At 37.0% G+C, this 23,976-nt stretch overlaps 1 protein-coding gene across 3 annotated transcripts in view; it reads left to right on the forward strand.

The window, feature by feature from the left end:
• The first annotated feature begins 914 nt into the window (after window positions 1-914).
• The window catches only part of LOC137274468 (transient receptor potential-gamma protein-like), a 97,497-nt gene continuing 74,435 nt past the window's right edge, over window positions 915-23,976 (forward strand). For 2 of the 3 annotated variants that reach the window (XM_067807669.1, XM_067807665.1), the window contains exon 1: window positions 915-2,517. The gene's annotated coding sequence lies outside the window, so the exon portion shown is untranslated. The remainder of the gene's footprint in view (window positions 2,518-23,976) is intronic. The other variant, XM_067807667.1, reaches the window with a different exon arrangement.

The following is a 23,976-nucleotide window of genomic DNA, read 5'->3' on the forward strand; positions in this document are numbered from 1 at the left end:
TGAGATCCTACATGTCAGAACAGATGCTGTGTAGAAAATCATGATTACATTGATTGGATGCTGAGATTATTTTCTTTCATTTTCTTATCATCATTTGTGTGGTTTGTGTAATTAAAAATATCCATCAAGATGTGATAATGACATCAAATGCTAACCATACAACATGCTATCAACATGTTTTCAAGTAATGTGTTGTTGTCAGGAAAGATAATAATTCATCTTAATAAGTGTTTTGTCAGTATTACATGCTGTCAGGAAGACATTACACAACTGTTTTTGCTTGGTCAGTAACGTTAACGTTATCAACATAGACCATATGTCTGTGCACAATCTCTGTTTTTAATGTTGAATACATTTTAAAATGTTAATATAATTGTTGTTGGGTGTTTTTAAAATATCCAAGTTTGAATCAAAACTCAGAAACACTGGAAAAACTTTAAAGAGCTTTTGCTGGTGAATAAGCTCTTGTTGTTGGAAAACACTGTCAAACCCTCAGCCATGCTGCTCACTGAGTTTGTCTCACTACAGTGGAAGAGAAAGGGGTTCTCACTCCATCAAATTCAATCAGCTGCTATTGTTCCTATGAAGACGTACTAATTGGCTGAAAACTTACTCCAGCATTGTCTTTGAAGACTAGCCACCAGGTGACATGACATTACCGGTCCAGCCTCTGTTCCCGTGCACAGAATCCACACATCTTCATTTATTTCATATCAGACTAAAATAATTCAATGGCTAAAAATGGTACTGAAATGCTTCAAGCATCAAGCTGTGTGAATCCACGTGGAGCCTGTATTAAGCATCCAGAATGGCTATATCCTCCTGTCGGGGGTTGAAATGTAAATGCAGATATTGACCTGTAATGATTGATTGGTCCACATGAATCACTCCAAACCTTCTGTACACATTGCTCAGTCTCTCTCGTGTTCGCAACAGGAGCGGAAGCATGTTGGCAGTGTAGCAGGATTTCCAGGCTGACCTAATTGGTCGTTGTTGTTCTTTTTTGTGTTTTTTGCTTGGATAAGTTGGTCTGGGGGGAATTATGTAAGCCTATTGTGATAATACGGAAATATGGACATGGCGTCTTTTGTCTTGGAAGCAGTATCTTTTTAGTGTGGTTGTTACATCAGAGAAGGCTTAGGCAGCAAAGACATTTTGTGGCAGCAGTGAAATGTTTGTTGACAACTGAAAAGTATTTGGAGAAAATTATAAATCGAAAGCTTTTTGTACATTTTTGCAATAAGTTAAGCTTTGTGAAATTGTAATAATAATTCAAGCTCTTGACAAAAGTGTAATGGTGGAACACAATAGATTTGTTTTTTAGATAAAATAGGACATATCAACAGCATTTGGCAGCATTAGTTTTTGGCCATTTGGTTCTTTTGAGAATTACATTGATTGTGTTGTGATCATCTTAGCAACAGCAAAATACCTACAGCTGTAGCAACAGTTACCATCATTATCAACAGGAAATAACGATCATGAAAGGAAAGAAAGGAGAGAATTAGCCTCCTAAGATGTACTTGAATCCAGACATATGGCTGCTTCATTAGAACATGTTCATTAGAGTGAATTGTCAGTGATGATACAGACGCATTGTGTTGGCCACTGCCGTGTGATATCATCAATACTGGCCTCTTGGCAGCAGAGCAACAGAAGCGAGAAGAGTCAGCTTGCCATGGCATGCATCAATACTTGTACCACCAGGGTATAACGCTGTGAGTAGCACCTCCGTTAGTTGAAGCAGTACACCTGTGGCAGCAGGACTGGTTCTGACGATCTACCACAGACTGCTACAACACCTGTCCTGGTACTGGAATACAATACATTGGTGTTGGATCGTTTGTTAATCCAGACTCCGAAACAACCTCTTGTTGAAAGAGGACACCTGTATGAGTCTCACAGAGGATACCGCTCAGACTGTTTAGAGCACAGATGCAGGATGAGAGCGGCTCCTTTCCCAGGAGAACAAGCTGGACACTGACTGCTTTTCACCTGACTGGGACATTCTTTGTGGCGGACTATTAAGGTTCATCACAGATGTATGCTGTAGTCAGTAGATGTCACAGCAGGAGTATTGCCTATGGGACATGTAAGGAACAACCGGTTTTCATTTCAAATGGAACAATTTGTGGAAGATCAAAATCAATGATGTTCTGGAACTGACTGTGAAATAGCAGTTGAATGGATAGAATAGTTTCCTAATTGGACCTCCATATTTCTATGGTGACACTTTGTCAGGAAATACATTTTAGTGGTGGACTTTTGAAGGACTCTTATCCCACCTTTCTGGTGAATGGAGTACGTAGATAAAGGGATTTAGATTCTCGGATACTAGTTTCCCTGTGTGTAGTTTGTCATCACGATTTAATGACATGGATGATATGTCAAGGCAACTGTGATACCACTGACAGCTTAAAATGACCTGAATAGATGGCTTTGTGGATTGCTCTTTGAAGACAGTGATAATTAGTAGACCAGGGTGGATATATCTTCTTACACATCAGACACAGTCCTGTAAGTTGATTTCATTTGCATTGACATTTTCCTTTGATTTATGCACAACCGTTGACAGGGTAGACATGGATGGTGAGCAACAGGCAATCAAGTCAAGTCCACTTTGTAACAGCTGGTAACATTTTTGATGATTTCATTTTCAGGTTATGGGCATGAGGACATTTTATTACAGTAAATCAACATTTGACTGGATCAATACTGTCTCTACTCACATAAATCACTTTTTTAGCTACATGAAATTTCATGTCATTTCGTGCCATGTCAAAACAATTGGTGAAACTATTTGGTGTTTCATATAGAGGTCTATAAACCTAACCAGAAATACATTCAAGCCTGTTACCTATAAATAAAATTTGAAAGGTTTAAATACTAATAACTGACAAACATTTACTCTCAGAAATTTATACATATATTTCTTAAATATCTATCTTCAAATTCCATAGATCCATACAATACAGTGCTATGTTTAGTTTCAGAGGAAACAACTAGAGAGTCTAATCTTTTGAAATCATTCTATACTTTGAGTTGGATTCACTTCTTGTGGGATACACATACAGAAATCTGCCCTATCAAGGACTTTAATGCTGATGTTTTAGCCCTGTATGATACATATCATCTTTGAGGAGAGATTAAATGGAAATATATTTTGTCATAAAATAATACAGAAAGTGAAGGTAGTTGCTTTAACAAAAAAAAATTACTTTTTTCCTTAAAAATCATTTTTTAAAATCTCATATTAATTTTTGATATTAAGTTCCATGACTCAGGATTAGATTGTGGTTTGATAAACTACTCCATTGTTTTTACAAGAATGATATTTTGCTTTCTATGACACACAAAAATGATTCCGATTGTCTGATTATTCCTATCATGGAGGAGTATACTTAAGACTACATGAAGGTTAAGTAAAGGAATATGAACAATGCTCTTCTTGTATTTGATTGAAATCTTTGCATTCTTTGAGGAAAGATTAAGACAGTTTGTATGAATCTTCCAGCCTTTTGCTTGGTCTTCAGTGTGTTCAATCTGCAACACTGTACAATGCCTCAGCAAACATGTTGCTAAATGACAAGGATTAATTAAGATTAGTGAACAAGATAACTCAGAGAATGTGATAAAATGGTTAATCAAGACATTGATCAAGATGGCTGATCAAGAAAACTGGTCAGGATTGTTTGTCAGACAGCTGGTAAAAATGCTTTGTGAAGAGGGTTGATCACAATGCTTTGTCAAAATTGTTGGCCAAAAAGATTCATAATGGCAGTTTATCCAAATACTAGTACTTGATTTGTGCTTGTTATCTGTGGCTATGAATGTACAAGGAGACCAGGACACAACCATGCTTTTAGTGAATAGAATTTTCTGTTTCAAATGTTTATCCCACACAATCAGGATGTATGATAAAAAAGTACATTAAGACTTTAGAAATCCTTTAATGGACATTAATTGGTCGGATTAAGCATGTACTGGAATGTCCCCAGATATTTATTGCAGTTGCATCAACACCTTAGTCACTGAATCCACAAATCTAGAAATGTAAATCACATTGTACCATCTTTTGAAACCTGTACCAAAGCCTTGAATGTTATAACCTCAATGAACAACTTTTGCATGAAAGTCTTGTAACATACCTTGAAATCTTTGAATGAAAGGTAAACTCTTATCATTCATAAATGAAACAGTATGTTTCTTATGATTGCTGCAAGATTTTTTTCTCTTCTCTTTCTAGAATAGTAACATTTGTCCATGCATGTTACATATAGCCAGGTATGTACAGCTTTCAGCCTCAAGTCACATCACTGAAGTATTGGACATTAGTCTGAGATATGTTTCATAGTATTGTTGGAGTAGCCTAGCGGTTAAAGCATTTGTTTGTCATGCTGAGAACCTGAGTTCAATTTGCTACATAAGTAAAATATGTGAAACTCATATCTGGTGTACCTAAAATCATTCTCTCAAATCACAGTGTATTGCTGAGGACAAATGTAAGATTAGAATTCGTCATGAGCATACTTTGCTGGACGAAGGAGGTGATCTAGTAGATGATGGTAGTTGTGAGACATGGTAGCTTGACCATACTCTGTCAGCTTGATGTGACACAATCGATTCTTACAGATTGTATCACTGGATTGTCTGGCCAAGATGAAATTATCTTTACATCATTATCATGTAGCTGGAATCATGTCGAGTGTGGTTTTAAACAATAAACACACACATAATGAAATTTAGATTTTCACAGCCTTTGAACTGCCATGTCTGAGAGCTGTAAATTGATTGGTTGGAATGTCACTCTCCACTTGCACTCACGTCACTAGGCTGTCATTGACTGTGGGTATTTCTGGAGCTGAATAGCTGTGGTACAGCACAAAGGGACAGGGTGTACAAGTGAAAATGCTGTCACTAGTAAGATAATGGGATTACAACTGATCTGCAGTCAGACGTTTAACAAATTAAAAATTGAAGCTGAAGGACTCAATTACATTCACAGTGATCTGAAATAACAAGATTTATCTGTGATGAAGCTCGCTTCACTATTTGTGTAGAACTCCAAGGATGAAAGAGATGATTTTGAGGTTGAGTTTAACACTGTAAACAGAAGGGACAGGAATCTGCCCACAGACCGAACCCACAGGGATGTTTCCAGACTCAGAGTTTACATTTTCAGCCAAGAATTGAGAAGTTTTTACCTCATGTATAAACCATCTAAATTAGAAACCCTTTCATACTAACCAGTGTTATTTGAGGTTGTGGGTTGATTCACATCATGGGAGTGAGTGAGAGAGTTTGGTTTTATAATGTCTTTTGCAATATTCCATCAATATCATGAAATGATCTTCACACATTGTACCTATTTTCCAAATCCAACCCGGCTTTTTAGTATTGTAAGCAGATGCTTTAACCACTGGGTTCCCTGACGGACTATCATAGGCTCAGAGGAGGCCTGACAATTCATATATGAAACATCTCAGCTTGTGTCACTTGAAAGTGCTACCTCTCGAAAGCTTACTTTGGATACAGATACTCTATTGTGTGAAAGAGAAACAGCAGGTTTAAACAGATGTTTCTGAATAACCTTGTCCCATCCTCAGCCATCAAAGGATGTAGAAGGTGAAAGAGTTCACAACGGGAGATGATTTTCCAGTCTATGCTGAACAGAATGCTGTAAGGGTCATGGATGTCTGAGGGATATTTTGTTTTGTACTTTTCAGTAATATTCTCTCATGAGAATATTCAGCATCCAAAGAAATATTTGTTCAGTGTATATCTAGGGTATATAATATTTCAGACAGAGGCTTGTGATAGTGAAAACAACCATCTAATCAACCAATTTGTTCTGAAAACAATTATCACTTCCATATAGCTTCAGCTTGAGTTATCTGAAAATGCATTTGCTCAGTGGAAGTAGAAGCCTGTACATGAATCATACTAGGAGAGGTATGTTTCTTTCAAAGTTGAAAGGATGTCATTTATCTTAACTGATCATATCAAATATTTAACATATATTCACAAAGAAATCAAAAGAAAATGTGTGTCTCATTGACAAATAAATGACTCTGTAAGTCATGAAGCCCCAAACACAGTTTAGAGAGGAAACAGTTACATATGAAGTGTTGCTTGTGTAGTATGTGTTTGCTTGTGTAGTGTGTGTTTGCTTGTGTAGTATGTGTTTGCTTGTGTAGTGTGTGTTTGCTTCTGTAGTATGTGTTTGCCTGTGTAGTATGTGTTTGCTTCTGTAGTATGTGTTTGCTTGTGTAGTGTATGCTTAAAGAGCTCCTTCAGTGTGAACTTGTGAGCCGGCTAGAAGGTTAAGTTTCTATCGGGTACCCAGTCACTGTAGAAAGAAATGTGTTTGACATCCCCAAATATGCACACTGACTTACTTGTCAGACAAATCGAAAAGGCCCTTTCTGCTTCTTCAGTATTCAACACCTATTGACACGAGTTAGTTTCTGGAAACAAAACTTCACCTTTAACATGTTCATCCCATTTCTTGATACAGCAAGTTTTATGACTGACCTAATCCAGAACTGTTTTCTCTTACGTAATGTAATGACAAGTACAAAGGTCAAACCACAACAAATCCTCATCATGAATCAAATGTTGTTACGATTGTGCATGCCATGCTGATCTGGAACGTCTCCAAGCAATGTCCTCCCTGCTCTGAAAAACAGCAACGTTATGAGGAACCATGAGATAAAATGTCCTAATGGCATATTCTGACATATTCCAGGGCCATGTGAGCCTGCGGCAGGAATGCTCAGCAATGCTGAGGCAAACACAACATTGCAAGTCAGTAATTGGTCATGTTGGCCATGTTTCAAATATATTTAAGAGGCAGTTTGGGTGAGGTAGGAATTTCAACATTGCTTTATGTCTTCTCTTGACATTCCATGTGAAATTACCTTGCCTTGCTATGATGTTTAGTATTGTCAAAGGTGGAGTAGAACCTCACTTACTTCACTAAGTCATATTTTATTGCATACATGGATCCAGATTTTGGACATGGGGATTATACATAAAACTGAAATCACAAGATTTGGCGAGGAATTCCTTCAGATCTTTCTGGTTCCATCAATGTATTATGGCTGCCCAGTGGTGCCAGAACTTGATTTGAATGGTGGTGATCTTGGTTTAGGTCCCATATTCCTTGATTATCATCCTTGATCAGTTGGTACTATGTCATTATTCTTGATTTTTACCATGGTTGAGTTGTTGATTCTATATATTTCCTGTATCTGTTTTGGTGTACTTCCAACAGTTTGCCAGTGTAGATTGCAGATAGAATTGGTCTTCATCAACACATAGGTCTTCAGCAATGCGCAGGTCTTCATCATCACATAGGTCTTCAGCAATGCATAGGTCTTCAGCAATGCATCGTTGTTAGATGCAACTGACATTATCAGGCTGTCAGGCATTTTGACTTATTTCAAGTCTTACAGTCACTGTTGTGTAAATAGATGCTCATGATGTCAATCACTGGATTTTCTGATTGTCTTGCTTATTAAGTGACTACTGGAATACTTGGAATATTTGCCTGGAATATTGCTGTTGCATTGAAGAACCAACATACAAATCACCGATGATGAAGCTAGTACAAATGCTGGGATTTGTATAATACAAGTTGCAATAAACCCATCTCACTCACTCACTCACTCACTCACTCACTCACTCACTCACTCACTCACTCACTCACTCACTCACTCACTGAACTATATCCTGATACCTTAACGGTATTTTAAGTCAGTTGGATGGGATCGTGGTAAGGGTGTTCACTCATCAAACCAGTTGCCAATTTTATTGTGTGACATTATCAACCTATGAGAAATATGCAGTTCTGAAAATGTCTGCCATATAAGTTATTACAGACACTTTAAACACTTTTCCAGAATGACAAAAACTTCGATTTCAAACAAATATCTTTACAATTTAATGAAAAAAGCCCTTAAAATTGATGTGGTGTATGCTTACTGTTTCTAGGTGGACATTTGCAGCTTCTTCACACTTTTTGTCCTCCAAGATGTCAATTATTGTTGATGTTTCACAAAACCGTATCCAGTCTTCTGATGGTTGGCTTTAGACTTGTCCAGTAGACTGATGCTTCTTGTGTCTTTCTAGCAGACAGTTTGGTAGTTTCTGAACCATATTATTTTCCCTGCTGCCAAGCTGTCTCTGCAAAGATAAGGCCCTAGAGCCCTAAAGTCTTGATTTTCTCGGATTCAGGAATTCAGCTTCAGAATCTCTGGTCTCCCTTGGGCTCCTTTTCAATTTATGTGGGGTTGTTTGCTACTGTCAAAATTGTATATGTTCAGAGACTAAACATAAGTCCAACAGTTCTGTCTTTTGACATATGCAGTCACCTTTCATTTATCTAGTAGACTGATGCTTTTTGAGACTAAAACTTATCCACTCTTTCTTCAGTTGGCTTTTCACCTGTCAAGTAGACTGCTTGTAGTGTCTTTAAAGCAGACATTTTGTTAGTTCTGTCTTTAACCCAGCACCTATTATGTCAGCCAATTATTTACATGACCTACCCATAAGAGGAGTACCTTCATGTCTAGAGGTAAATCATCTGTGTGTGGTCACAGGTCAATGCCTGGATATTCCTCTCATCTAGTTGTTAATTACTCCTGTGATGGTTTGCACAGATTTATGTTGTTGTAGCTAAGATGTTATGGGTAAAGCTGTTGGTGTTCTCACTGGGAGTCCATTTAGAGAGCTTTATCTGGTGTTTGTCTGTCAAATCTTACTTAGGTTTGTATAGATATGCAGTACCTTGGCCTCTTAAAGCAAACTCATTATTTTACAGTTGCATGTTTACATAATGAATTGCTCAGAAACTCAACTTTGTATGCTTTAAAAAGAGGTTTCTGGAAACTATAAGGTGTCTTCAGGCATTACAAAACGGAGAGAATGAAACCTTGAAGCAGTTTCAATGACATAATGCATTTTAGAGATGTTTCTTTAATTAAAAGAATAAACTTTACAAACAAAAATAATGCTTTCAAAATGTTGACTTGGTTTGACAAAATGTTTTTGAAATATATTGACCAAATTGGAAGAAAACATTCAGATGTTAAATGACTTTGCAATGGTGTGTGCAAGAAAAAAGTTACTTTTTTGTAACAGATGTAAGGATTGTTGTTGTAAGTTTACACATATTTAAACAGGACACACTTGATACGAAAATTTATAGACTCCTTCTCAAAGTTTTCAGACTATACTGTGGGGGGAAAGTAAGGGATCACATGAAGGGAGACATGTTTGTCCAGGTTTCTTCTCAAACTTTGCATTGCATAGTTTGCAAAACAGTTGGAAATAATAGGACACTTGTGCTTTTATGTGATCCCATATTTTTTCCCTCAGTATATTTCTACAGTTTGATAAGTGAAAGGGTTAACCCAATCACTTTTCATCTGTAACTGATCATTTAAAATCAAAGAGAATGTGATGTTTTATTGATACTTGGTGCAGATGTTCAAGGCAGGTACTCCAGGAAGATACCAGATCTAACTGGATGTATCATGGAGGAAAACACTAGAAGAGGGTTCAGTTATGGCACTAATTTGAGGAATTGAATTCTGGCCTACAATATGACCACATGGCTTTAAACACAAGGCTAACCCACTACCCCATGGCAAAAGTGATTGGGTAACAGTTTCTCTTGTGATAAGCTGTTGCATAGTCAAAAGCAGATGGACCATGTATGTCAGAAGCATGAACCTGTGTGTAAAACATTCTGAAAAACCGTCTTAGAGGCATAGATGACCAAATACTCAAATGTTACACCAGGCAGAGTTGCTTCCCTTTAACATGCCAGGATACACAGAATGTTTTCAAGTCATATAATTAAATCGAATAGTGATGGCTTGTTTAAAAACAAACAAATGAAAAAAAAAAACCAAAATGGCTATTTCAACCCCATTTACCTAACTAAGAACAAAATATTTAGCATTCACAACCTATAGAGCAGCTAACAGTGGTCAAGCACAATCAGTGTATTCAATATTTGTATTTACTCATCCTCAGGGCAGTGGGGTAATCTAGGAGTTTGCTTGTCATACTGAAGACCCTGGTTTGATTCCCCATATGGGTACAATGTGAAGCCAATTTCTGGTGTTCCCACCTTGATGTTGTTGGAATATTGCCCAGAGCAGTGTAATACTAATGTCACTGTTTGCTCATACTGAATTAGTTTCCTTAATTATGGAAAGGCCTAGGATCTTCACTGAACAAACCTGTCAGGAGCTGGTACCACCAAGCCATGGACACCATCTGAACACGTGGTGAAAAGATTCATACAGGTGATCAAGAGATAGCAAGCACTGTCTGTGTTGGTGCATCTGTGAATGACATTAAAGTGCCATCAACACACCACAGATAGATCATATTTGTGTACTGAGATCACCACAAGTGTCTGACAAATACATCATTAGAAAGACCAGAGGCTTTGGGAGGTGTTGATCCAGTAATCAACACAAAGACAGGCCCTTCCATGGTCTTCCTTCTGATCCCTATTGAATGCTGGCCATTTCATCTTGACCACTCATCATGGAAATACCAGGATACCTCAATGAATTCCTGAAGAACATCTGGCAGAGAGTTTATTTAAGTCGACCCAAACCAATTTATAACTGAAGTTATCAATAAAGCAGTAATTGATTTGTATGTGTGACTTGGAACTGGTTAATTGACCTATTGAATGCTGAAACTGTCCACCGGCACCTCTAGTGTGTGCCAGATGTTTCACTGGTGCCTTTACCACATTTGTCACCAGGATTAACCACTTTAAGATGGTACTGTTCAAGTGGTAGGTTATCATTACATGTCTTCAGTGTCATATCTCCTGGAACCATATATTCCTTTCTTCCCAGTTCTGTCTTAAATGTACAAGCATTAAGTGAAGCAAGTCTAGATTAACCTCAGTTTCTGAATCAGGGTTTCCTTTTTCAGTTTAATGAAGCTACTTGTTTCTGTCAAACTTTTGTGCAATTTTCAGTAGCAAAATAGCAATGTTTGCAATTGTTTGATGTGTAATTTTACATTGAATGATAACTTGATTGTTTTAATTCATGAACCGATATTCTTGGTTAGATTTGTAGACTAATGCTTGCAGGGAGGGATAGGCAGTAGGGAAAATGATGTGGTACAGGGACTGTGAGACAGACTGGTCAGTATGATGCTACTATTATTCAAGTTTCAATTTCTCTTTTTTTTTACCAGTTAAAATTCATCATGGTGTGTGTCTGCACTCACAGTTTCCAGTATGAATGAAAACATCCTCAGGTTGGAATTCACCAATATTGTGCAAACTGAACTGTTGAGTAAAAGGCATTTATAAATTCCCCCTGTCATGACATGATCAAGTTGTTAGTTTAATCAACAAAAACTGGCGCTGCAAACAACTTCCAGCACCATGTTACTGTCACCAATGCAATACTGCCTCCATCAGCCCTGCCCTCTGTCAACCTCAGCTGAGGTTTGCCTGAGAGAGGAAGGTTGTGTTTCAGTGCCTGTTCACATCATGCCAATGATTGGCAATTATCGCTTAAGGATAAACAAAATCTATTTGGCATGGAGTCAGTAAACTGCGTTTGAGTGAGATATCTATGTTAAACTGCTGCATGGTGTCTCAATTGGATAGTGCTGAAAACCAAATGTGATCAGACTTAGTTCAAACAGACTGACTCATACAAACCATAGTAGTGGGTAGTGGGGTAGCCTTGAGGTCAAAACATTTGTTCATCACCCTGAAGAACCAGGTTCTTTTCCCTACATGGGTACAATGTCTGAAGCCCATTTCTGATGTCCCTCGTCATGATATTGATGGAATATTACTAATGTAGCTAAAAACTAAAACTCACTATAGAAGTGAAATAACATGGAACGATTTATCAAACCCTAGTTCCTTTGTTCACCTCTCCCATGCTTGTCCTCAGCTTCCTGTAATGATGTGGCTGATGTATAACTTACATGACTTGGAATTGATTCACTGTATTCTTAGTTTCTATGGAGTGCTTTTGTTTAGCCTTGTGGTCTGTGCATTTGTTTGTTACTCTGAAGACAAACAGATGAAAAAGGATACTGTTCATCAGTACATCCACAAGGCTTACATTTACAGGGACCTAATCCTTTGAGATAAAAGTGGCCCAAAGTGAAAATTTGGCCCAGACATGAAAAATGATAGCTGATTAGTACTTCTGATGCAGTTTTTGCTAACGACCTATGTTTCAGAAGTGGAATATGATAGTTGATTAGTACATCCAGAAGGTTTGGATTGATAGGGGCCTAAGCCTCATAAGTGAAATATGATAGTTGATTAGTACATCCAGGAGGTTTGGATTGATAGGGGCCTAAGCCTCATAAGTGGAATATGATAGTTGATTAGTACATCCAGGAGGTTTGGATTGATAGGGGCCTAAGCCTCATAAGTGGAATATGATAGTTGATTAGTACATCCAGGAGGTTTGGATTGATAGGGGCCTAAGCCTCATAAGTGGAATATGATAGTTGATTAGTACATCCAGAAGGCATAGTCTACTAGCCCTTGATGAAAACTGGAAGTATATTAGTATATTGTGAAGAGTTTGGTAGTTAGTGACCTTAGCCTCAGAGATAAAAATGATAGTTCATTTGTAAGGTCAGCAGGTTTATACTGGATACTACTAAGAGGAATGTATGAAATGTTTTTTAGCAATTCATCACTTTGTATAATCATTCATGATCCAATTCTTCATGATGTCACATCATAAAGTAAACTTTTAAGAAAATTAAATTATTTCAGGATATTTTTGATCAACTGCAGGGTATATCAAATGATCTCCAGTTCACCATAGAAACTGTCGCTAGGTTTGGTTTTTGACTGCATTACATGTTTGGATGGCTGGTCAAAGAATTAGAATGTTCCGGCATCTTGGGTAAAAAATGTTTCCAGTACATGTGAGCTGACTCAATCAGATTAGGTTAGTGTTTGGGGCAGTAGTTGAAGATTCTTTCAAGCCAAAGAAAGAGAGAAAATGTCAGTTTTGAGTGAAGTTGAAACCATTTTGAAGCCACTGAGATAATTAATCCTTGCAGTTTGAACCAGCACGCAGTTTTTTTAGCTGCAGGGTACTGTATTCCTGAAGAAAAGATCCTTAACAGAGATTGGCTTGTCTTTCCAGCAACCTGTTTCATAATGCTCCACAACATTTAACTTGGGATTTGTTGATCTCTGAAATGCATTTGCTTTATTTCAGCTGTATGACCAGTTTTGCTGAACAGAATATAATCTGTGTCATGTTGCTTGTCTGTCCAGCAAACTGTCAAACTAAGCCATTTAATGTTTTTGAGGGATTCTTTGAACACTGAGTTGTTGGGTGTTTTCTTTTTTTTTAGTTGTATGAACAGACTTACCTTATCTGAAAATATCCTCTGTATTGATGTGCTAGTTAGGGATTGTACGCTATGTACGCTCACTATTACCAGATTAAAAGATTTGTGTAATAGTTTAATTCCTTATTCACAGGGTACTCACACTGCCAGGCTATAGTTTGTCTCATTTGAAATTGTAAATGTTGAAACCTGTCTTCTTTTATCATTTAATATTAGGCCAGACCAACTGTTTTTCTTGCTTTATCAGAGACCATATAACAGATTATTAGATGGTCTCTGATTTTATGGATCCATCAGTGGTATTTTTTCAAGAATGAAAAAATAAATATGAATTTTCCCTGCTAAAAAAATATAACCCTAATGTTCTTATTGACCAAAAATGTGAACTTATTAGAATTCATTTTTAGTTTTTCAATCATACATATTGTGAGATATGCTAGTATTGAAATTTGATAATTGCCTGCACTTGTCATGTCAAGCTAACCATTCAGTGCCAATACTTTCTATATTGTTGTTGGTGGTGGGGAAGCCTTGTGGTTATGGTATTTACTCATCACACTGAAGACCCTGGTTTGATTCCAGACATGGTTAGATTGTGTGAAGCCCATTTCTGGTGAACAACTATCTCCTAAATGTTTTCAATCAGCAAAAAGGTGTTGGTAACAGTACAATGCAAATTTTTAGGCTTGAAGATGACCCATTGAACGAAGGCAAAAGAATCTACCAATAGGGACTGCCGCTAAACAAATGTGTTATCAGTAATTATACTGAGAGACTGGGCATTGATCCATGAGGTCTCTGCAGGGTCTGGGGATTAGGGCCATTTTCTGGCACTGCATGTGTTTTATGGTTTTGTACATTTGGTTCATCCCCCCACCCCCACCGTGGAATGATGTGTTAGGACTACTGATGGATTGTGTTTTAGCAATTATTCTTTTCTACCATTACAGACACACCTCTGTGGATGAGAACATACATGAATATATCTTTAGCTCATAGTTTGACGCTGATTTTAAAGTCTGGGTATAAAAACGACACATGAAAATCAAAACTGACAGATTGACTATATTAACATTGAAATATCCATATGTTCTTGAACTCATTTGAGGCAGTGGGATATCTTAGTGCTAAGACCATTTTCTTGCCAAATGTGTACAATGTGTGAAACCCATTTCTGGTGCCTCCCCACCAGGATGTGGCTGAAATATTGCTGTAAGTGTCGTTTTAAAAAACTCACTCACACACTCACTCACTCACTCACTCACTCACTCACTCACTCACTCACTCACTCACTCACTCACTCACTCACTCACTCACTCACTCACTGTCATCTGAATGAATGTTGAATAAATTGAATCACCTGCAAGTTTACCTGCAAATCAATTCTTAATCTTTACCATTCATAGACGGTATTTGCATATGCCTGTAAATATCAACCTTTGATTTCTCAAAAGATACTAACTATAATTAATTGTAATAATGCAGCAGAATAAATTGAAATGTTGAAATGTTATCCAGCAAAACAAATAAGCAAATGTATTGACACGTTTAAGTAATGCTCTATGTCCTTTCTTGTACTATGACACCAGAAAACACATGAAGGGATTTAATCAGAAAGTCAATAACATTTTGTGCTCCCAGAAGCATACAAACTGGACTTGCATCTCCATTAAGGTTGTATAGCAAAAAGTCAGGACAAAGTATCTATTAATCTTTAATAAAGGAAACATTGTGTGGGACACAAGATGTAGTCATGAAAGTGTCACTGTGTCTGTATTCGTCAGCTTAACGGGATTGTTTTTTGTTTATGCATATTCAGGGCTTCTTTTTGTCATGGTTGAGCCCAGATCATGCAAATGATTTTTGAGTGTCAATTGAATGTTGAATTGGAGCCATAAATCATGACACTTTCATTGTTGATATTTCATTTTGTGTCACAAAGGGTCATCAATATCAGTTGACAAGGCACTTAAACTGGACAGAGTTCTCACATTTGAAAATATCTACTTGTTTGCATGTGTCATCTGTCTCGCTTTGTCAATTCACTACTGCTGATTTGATGGATATTGATTTCTCAGGTTTTAGTTCTCTCTATTATTTTCATTTCATTATTGTGCATGTCTTTGTCATTGTCAGCTGTTTTTTACCAAAAGCATAGGTCATTTTACCGTTTTTCTATCTTCAGTTCTTCTTTTCCTGGATGGAGCAGTGGGGAAGCCTAATGGTTAAACATGGCTCATTACACAAATGACCGGGGTTCGAACCCCACATGGACACAATTTATGAAGCCCATTTCTGGCCTCCCATTGCTGTGATATAACTGGAATCTTGCTAAAACCAGCATAAAACCATACTCACTCACTTACTCACTGACACTCATCCACTCTTCTTCATTCAGATGTGTACAGGCGATATGTTTTTCATCAGTGTTCATTCTCTGTTACGTATTCAGATTTTACTAAATCACTCATCAGTCTTTTCATCTTTATCTCTTGTTTACCTTCTTTAATTTCTAAAATAGATACAGAGTACACCTGTATATTGCTCCGTACCATGTAAACTGTAGTTTCTGCTAGAGTCATAATTCAGATGCTGCAGGAGAACTCTATACATAGAATTTGTGTCAGGCAAAAATTGATCTGATCACTGCACGAGTGACATTCTGTTACAAAGGCCAGTATAAAGACACCATACTAAGATAACTTTAGCGTGTAGTTGTCTCGATGTGAGATTGATCAGTGTGTAGACGTCAAGCTCACATAGTGTATGACATCATAGACAACTGTCATTGACGTACATCATACATGAAGTGGTGACCGAATTAAACTTTTAGAGAAAATAGAAACCAACATGATTGGTTGCTGACAAGATCACTAGCTAAATGTGTTCTAGATTCTGATAGGATGTGGTAGGAGACACTGAAATAACCCATAATGATACAAGAATATCAAAATTGCCTTGATCGAATGGAACAATGTATGCAAGGAAATTGTCAAGTGCGAAGGGCAAGGAAACTCTGTAGTACTGGAGGATAAGGATTATCTTTGCTGCCTCATTAGATGAGATTGATCTTGATAGAAGAGATGTCTACAAGCTGGAATAATTAAAATAGATGGCAAAAGAAGATTGAGACTGATTGGCATTGTAGATTGTTACTGGAAATTTTAAAGGTAATTGTTTTGTTTGTGACTCCTACAGTTATTTTTCATTGGATTTCCTATTTATCAGTGCTGTTTTTCTGAATCTAATTGGAAAATGGGTTAAAGTATGTTGTTAGCAGTCGAACTGAAAACCATAGAGATACAGAAGTAGACACAGTAGTGATGTGAAACAGAGCTGAATTCAGTTAATATAACAGCTAACACCATATCGTCAAAGAATTCATCAACCATGATTGATGGAAGGGTTATGCAAAAAAAATATTCTATAATTATGGAAGGAATATACTGGTACAATAGGAATCTACTATGATTGTGAAAGGATTATATGATATGAATATGTTAGAATTGTGGTAGGAACATACAAGAATATACGGAAATCATGGATGGAGTATATACATATGATAAAGCAGGACCCGGGAGCATTATGAAAAAGTAAGGATATTTTCCCAAAGGAAATGCCTGAGGGCCGTAGGCATTTCTCGAGGGAAAACACCCAAAGATATGCTTTAGATATAATTTCAATATTTGATATTTACTGTTGATATCAACTGGGATGAGACTTAAGCTGACTCTTACTCCTCGCCTTGCATGTGCAGTACACATGCTCTGCAAATGCTACTAGTGTCCAGCTTGTGCACTGTCTGCACTACCTGTCTTGTGAAGAACACAAGAAGTTTTGAAGTTCACACTGTCTAACAGTCTCATTCTTCACAGCGATCCTTCATAGCCTAGTGGACAATACCGCTATGCTAGTAGACGATTGGTCAGGGGGTTGAAACTGGGTGTCAGCATTACATGTTGGCAATTATCAATGACATCATGTTTTACGATCACATTCAGTGATGGCAAGACAAAGTTGTATCAGTATTTAAGAAAAGTAATAATTTAAAGTCAAGTGCTATTTCTCGGAATATTCAAGTAATATCCCACGGCAGAGTGACAATAATGAAGTAATTCCCCCTAATCAACTGGGCATTAGGGAATGACAAGAAATACTGCCTCGCTAGAACAATAGAGTGACGCCACTAGAGGTTTATTAAGTAGAAATATTCTATAATTTTGGAAAGAGTATTCAATAGGGATATGCCATGATTGGAAAATGAGTATGCATTATGAATATACTACAGTTGTAGAACTAGTCTAGTAACATTAGGAATAAACCGAAAACATGTAAAGTGTGTAATATTGTTTGGAATATACTATAATTGTCGGGGGGGGGGGGAGTATGCATTAGGAATATACCATCATTGTAGAATACAGTAGGAATGTGCCATAATTGTGGAAGGAATATACAATAGAAATATGCTATAATAATTGAAGGAATATACAATTTGATGTACTGTAATTGATGAAGGGGTATACAACAGGAATATGAGTATTTGATAGAATTATGTTGTAAGTAGCTCGAGACGCTACTTTGTAAACCACTGTACTTCTACTCTCAAATATTTCTCAGTGCAGATACCTAAACTGTAGATGTAGAAATATTGTTTATTGTCTGTAGATTATCCTTAAACAGTATAAGTGCCAGTGGGGAATGTTGCAGGAACACGGTCTGGAAGATGAAGGTAACCCTCCACAGAGAAAACCAGAAGTCTGCTGCCAGAGTCTGTTTACAATTCCCATCATTTGTGGAATGTTATAGTGAAGGAAACACCAGATGGACACTTGGTGGAATAAACATAAGATTGTTGGTGTAATGACCAAAGTTACCATTATGTAGAGTCTGTTAACTCAGGGAGTCAGCTGATGTACACTTCACACAAGTGGTGGATGTTGTTCCGATATTCATCTCTCATCCACCACCAACAGTGGAGGTGGTGTACAGTATCCGAGCAGGCATGCGTGGGATGGAGGGGGTGGGTGTTACTAATGATGGGAAGAGTGATGCTCAAATTGTCAGTTGACACACTGTTTGGGCTGAACGGAATAATATATATGTTAGGCATGTTGATTCGTTCAGGACTCGGTATGCACAGAGTTGTTAGGTATAATACAACCATCAGTGGAAAGTGCTTACTTAACTATTCTGATTCCATGCTTTGTACTGTTGTGACTCTTTCTTGGTGAAAATTATTACCCGAAATATAGTTCCAATGTTATTTTAGACATTACTTCCATGTCTGATTTGTCGAGGCATGATGTAAAAGAAAATATATTGAATTCAGGATTAAGTAATAATTTACTCAATAAGGATTTATCTTGATGATAACAGTTCTCAGATGTCCACCTTTCATATGTGGTCATCAGAACATCTGCTTGTTTCATTGGCCCAAGTCTCCTATGCATATCATAGTAAACAGAAATGTCTGAATAGCAGTGTTGCACAAATATAAGAAGTTGTTTTTTTACAGTGGTTTCAAACTTTGGCTCAACTGAAGTACTGATCTCGCTCATTGTATCCATTCTACCTTTGTAGTAATCGCTTTCAGCTGACAAGGAGATTTTATCAAAGGCTTTTTTAGCAAACCAAAAAAGAATACTAGTATGTTTTTCCTGGCACTTCATCAGTATTTGATTTTCAGTGTGTAATGGAAGGTGTTTGCTTGTTTTTTGTAACAAATTGTTTAACAGACTCCACTGTTCATGCCACCTTTCTGGTTAAATAATTGGTTTAAAATACTCCCAAGTGACAATGATGATTCTTCATAACAGCGTTTTAACCTTTGAGGCATATGTCAGTGACAGATAGACATTATGTGATGGCTTTTTGTGGTGGTAGCCCCACGAAGACTGTTCTCTAAACATTGCATCCAAGTGCCCTCAGGTTCAAAAGACCTTTAATTTACATCTGAAGTGCATTAAAAATGCATCACATCTTGACTGCTTTTGTACTGGTGATACAGTGAGTTCCAGACTCCTTTCACTGTCAGGGACTGACATGGATCTGGGCCTTGCTCATAGCTCTGTGTTTCACCTTTTGCAACTGATGTGTCACTGAACCTGATATGGATCCCTCCATCTGAGTAAAACCTCAAGATTTGTAAGGAACATGGAAACTTGGAAAATAAGACCATTCTTAATCATTGTTTGATCATCATTCTAGAAGTTGATGAGTCAAAAAGTGGAACTTACAACATAATGGATAACATCTTCTTATTTATTGCATTGATCAGTGTCAGACATATTACAGTTCTCAGTGCCAGAACAGGATGCACTGACCCTTGGCTAGTACCATCTGAAATTTGTTTAATAGTTTTTAGAAATAAGTTTCCTTAGTGTAATCAACAGTGTTGAAATCCTTTTCTTTGGAATGTTTACATTATTTTCAACAGTCCTGTTTTACAGATGGCCCTCTAATGGCTCATGTTCCTTTTTGTTAAGGCCTTCTACATTTACGTCCAGTGTAATATTTCTAATGAGTTTTGTAGACATTCAGACTTGAACTGCTTGTTGAAATAATTTTGGGGGTACTAAACATGTATTTCTTCATGGAGTCTGTATCACAGCTTCACCATCTATAGGCTCACTTCCCCCCTCTCAGCATAGAACCCTTCAACACCAAGTTGTTGAAAAAAGATCAATTTTGTGATTGGATCAGATTTTCAAAGAAACAGTGACTCCTTAAAGCTGGCAGCAGATGCGAGAACATTGAAGTACTGATTCCGCTGAGGGTCAGTTTCTCCAGCTAGCTGCAATGAGTTTCTTGCTGCTGAGGATATCAGCACCTGAATGCTTCTGTTAAACATGCCAGTGTAATGGTTTTACAGGATAATTGTACCATTCTCTAGAACCATGGTGCAAGTCCCTTGCTTATTCCAAGTTTGCATGTTTGTGGAAATCATCAGGAAATTACCATTTATGCTCGTATGGAATCGCCATGGCAAACGGGTCTAACTGTTCATAGTGCAGAAACGGTAAGTGACTTTCTCTGGCATTTGAAGGTGTGTTTTCATTGAAGAATATTTTCATTGAAGGATATTTGTATTTGTGATGTCTTTCATAATCATGATAATGATATTTGTTTTCTTATTGAAACCTTTACAACAACAGAAATTTATTGCAGAATCATACAGGCAAATGTTATATTGAGTGTGTGTTTCCGGTTTTGTTTATGTCTCCATAAACACTAATATGTTTACAGAATATAATGTTCAGTTAATTTGTCAATTCAACAAACATTATCTTTATATGGCCAAATTACAAGAAACATTTGATACTTTGTTCTAGTGCTTTTGTGATGACTTTGTTTTGTGAAAACCTGACATCAGAAAGATGTTCAGAAGACATCTTGCCAATATATGGAGACTTTTCATATAAAGAGAAACTTTATGGAAGTTAATTTTCTTTCTGTTGAGACATGGGTAGCTCAGCGGTCTAAGGTAAAAGAGTTTACTTTGAGGGTTGTGTCCCTTAGCTTTCAAAGGATATTCTCGATATTATTTTAATTCCAGAATTTTACGTATTATACTCCATTTTCAGTTGTAATTATGGTTTTAGTCAAAAATAATATTTCTTGATCATTTTGATGATGAGTACATGCTATGCATTAAGTTAAGGCCTCAGAGAGTGTGGTGAATGTGTTTTAAACTTATTTCTTTACTGTTAACATAGAGGAGTACGCAAGTGGTAGTATCTTATGTGATTACCTTATAACAGGTTTTTAGAGGTCTCCATTGAAAAATACAGTTGTTTCATTAATCAGACATCTTCTGTTTCACAGCAAATTGTTGGATTAGCAAGGATGCCAGACTAAATAAATGAGACTAAATTACATTTATTCAATTTGTTTACCAACATAAGTGTCACATAAAGCCGATTGTGGGATAAAACGAGGTCAGATTAATGAGACTTGGCTGTAGATGTGCCATATATGTCCATCAAGTTTTCACCAATATGAAAAATAAATTCACTGACAAAGCTGACACTCTATGGTATACTTGGAATACTGTTGAAAAGACCATTTAACCAAACTCACTCACTCACACTGGACTTGACCAATCACACTCACAGGTGTATACTATATTATATTATGCTTCACTTAGAAACAAAAATTTAGTGGGAAAAATCTTGTAGTTGTTGCAGAAATTGTTTTTAAAGTTATTTGGAAATCACATAACAGATACAGTTTACTGTATACAGTAAGGTATACAATACAGTGATGTTACATATTGAAGGTTAAAAAAAAGAAGGTTTGACTTCAAACTAAATATGTGGAAGTATCGCACCAGTCGAGAATTTCTTACATTCATTTGCCCCAGGTATTGTTCACAGATCAGATCTCTTTACATGAAGGAATATTTAGTTTCTTGAAACATCACATTGAATTAAGTAATAGTGATTGAGTTTAGTTTTCACTGCTTTCAACAATATTCTGTTAATGTTTCAGCTGTCTGTAAATAATAGACTCTCGACTAGACAATCTAGTGAACAACATCATGAGAATTGATCTGTAAAACTGGGATATGATTACATACGTCCGGCATCAGGAAGCCTGACCACCCAATAATGTTAGTCGCCTCTTATGGCAAGTATGGGTTGTATATGTTCTAACCAGGATCTTCACAGATAGAATTAAAGTAGTAAGTAGTGGAATGGATGTTCACCAGGACTCAAACAGGAAGCGCTTTATGAAACATTTCATTGAAACCTATGCAATATCTATCATCATAGTCGGATCGTGAGTCTGCCCAGAGTGAACAGGCTCCTGCTGTTTTGAAATCAGCAATCAATCTGTCAATAATATTCAACTCAGTAAATGTAAACTGGTTCATGGCCTGTATAGAGCCACAGATCTGTATACAGTCCAGATATGTGAAGAGTGTTTTTGGACTGGAAGACCTTCAGGCTTGGCTCACATTGTTAAATTTACATCTGGTGTCTTCTGAGGCAAATGACTTTGACAAAAATATACCTCTGGTCACCCAGCAGTGAATGGGAACCCAGAGGGATGTTATAGTACACAACTCAAATCTCATTTAGATTCCTCTTCAGGTTTCTAGATTACTGTTGTCTAGATGACCGAACCACGTTGAGCATATTCTCCAATACAGAGAGAGTAACATGTACCTGAATTGGGTTATATGTTGGTGCGTTGCCCAATACAGTCTTTGAACTCATGACTGTGTGTAAAAGCATTTGAAATGATGGATAAATTTTTTTATTCTAGTATTTTATCATAAAATAGCAGAAAAAATTCTTTGATTCAGATATATTTAGATTTCCCATGTGAAATTTGAAAATATATTAATTGCAATTTGGATAGATTTGATAGTGTCCTTTAGCATCCAAGTGTCTTAATGCATATAAAGTGGTGTAATATCTATCTTACGTGGTATTATCACATTATTGAACATGTGTCTGAGAAATTTAATCTGTGCCTTGGTGTGAGATAGCAGGATCTTTAGCCAGAGATAACAGCATGTTAAATAGCCAGAGATAGTATGTGCGTGGGATAAAAAGTCTACCTCCAAGGATCGGCAAATATTTGTTTATTGACATATTCTGACATATATCAATAAAACAGCTTTGTCTTGAACTATGGGAATGATGAATGAGGGAATTAATGAGTTATGTGGGCCATCTGGCATGAAAGAAGGAGTGACTATGAAAGGAAAAATAGACAAATGAGCTCTAAACGAGTGCGTGAAGATAAAAGAATTCAATGAATGGGATATTGATATGAGTGAGAGATGAAATCAGGAAACAATGAAAGTGATTGAGAGCATGCATAAGTTGAATGGGGAAGAATGAAAGAAAGGCTTGAGTAGGGATAGAAGAATAAAGAAGAGGAGGGTTTAAAGGCTGAATAAGAGAATAAGGATTCAGGGTATGGAGATAGGATTGAATGAAGTTGTGAGCAAATGAAGAAAAAAGCAATTGAGGAAAGAATTAAAATTTAAGGACCGATTAAAGTGAGGTGTGACTAAACTTTTAAAAGGATCAAATTTGGAAACTCTTTAATGAATATGTGGATGAGGGGATGAATGAAGGAAAGAATAAACACTGATGAAGGAAGTATATGTGAAAGACTTAAAGTGTGAATCAGCAATTTGTGAATTTGTAGTGTATCAACATGCATGAGTAGGACACAAGGTAAGAACATCAAATCACATTAAATCAATTACTTATTTCCAGCTGGAACAGTATCACTGACAAGTGTTTGCTGATTTGAAAGATATTGATTTTTCATGATATCCTTTTGATGACTCCTTTAATGCACTTCAAAGTTTCCAAAAGGAATGGTTGCCTTGACACTGAAGGGACAGCAGATCTTAGAGTTGACACTTGAGTGTGACAGAAGCCTGTGTGACAAGAGTGTGACAAGGTTCAAATCTTTGCATTATCCAGACTATATTTGTTGGCACCATGCACATGCAGTTCACTTCGGTTTAAACCCAAGCTCACCCATGTGGATGGGTTCTATGAAGAGTTTGATTCCTCACATGGGTACAGTGTGTGAACCCCATTCCTGGTGTCCGATACA

Source organism: Haliotis asinina, chromosome 2 (genome assembly GCF_037392515.1).
Source record: "Haliotis asinina isolate JCU_RB_2024 chromosome 2, JCU_Hal_asi_v2, whole genome shotgun sequence".
Classification (NCBI taxonomy): domain Eukaryota; kingdom Metazoa; phylum Mollusca; class Gastropoda; order Lepetellida; family Haliotidae; genus Haliotis; species Haliotis asinina.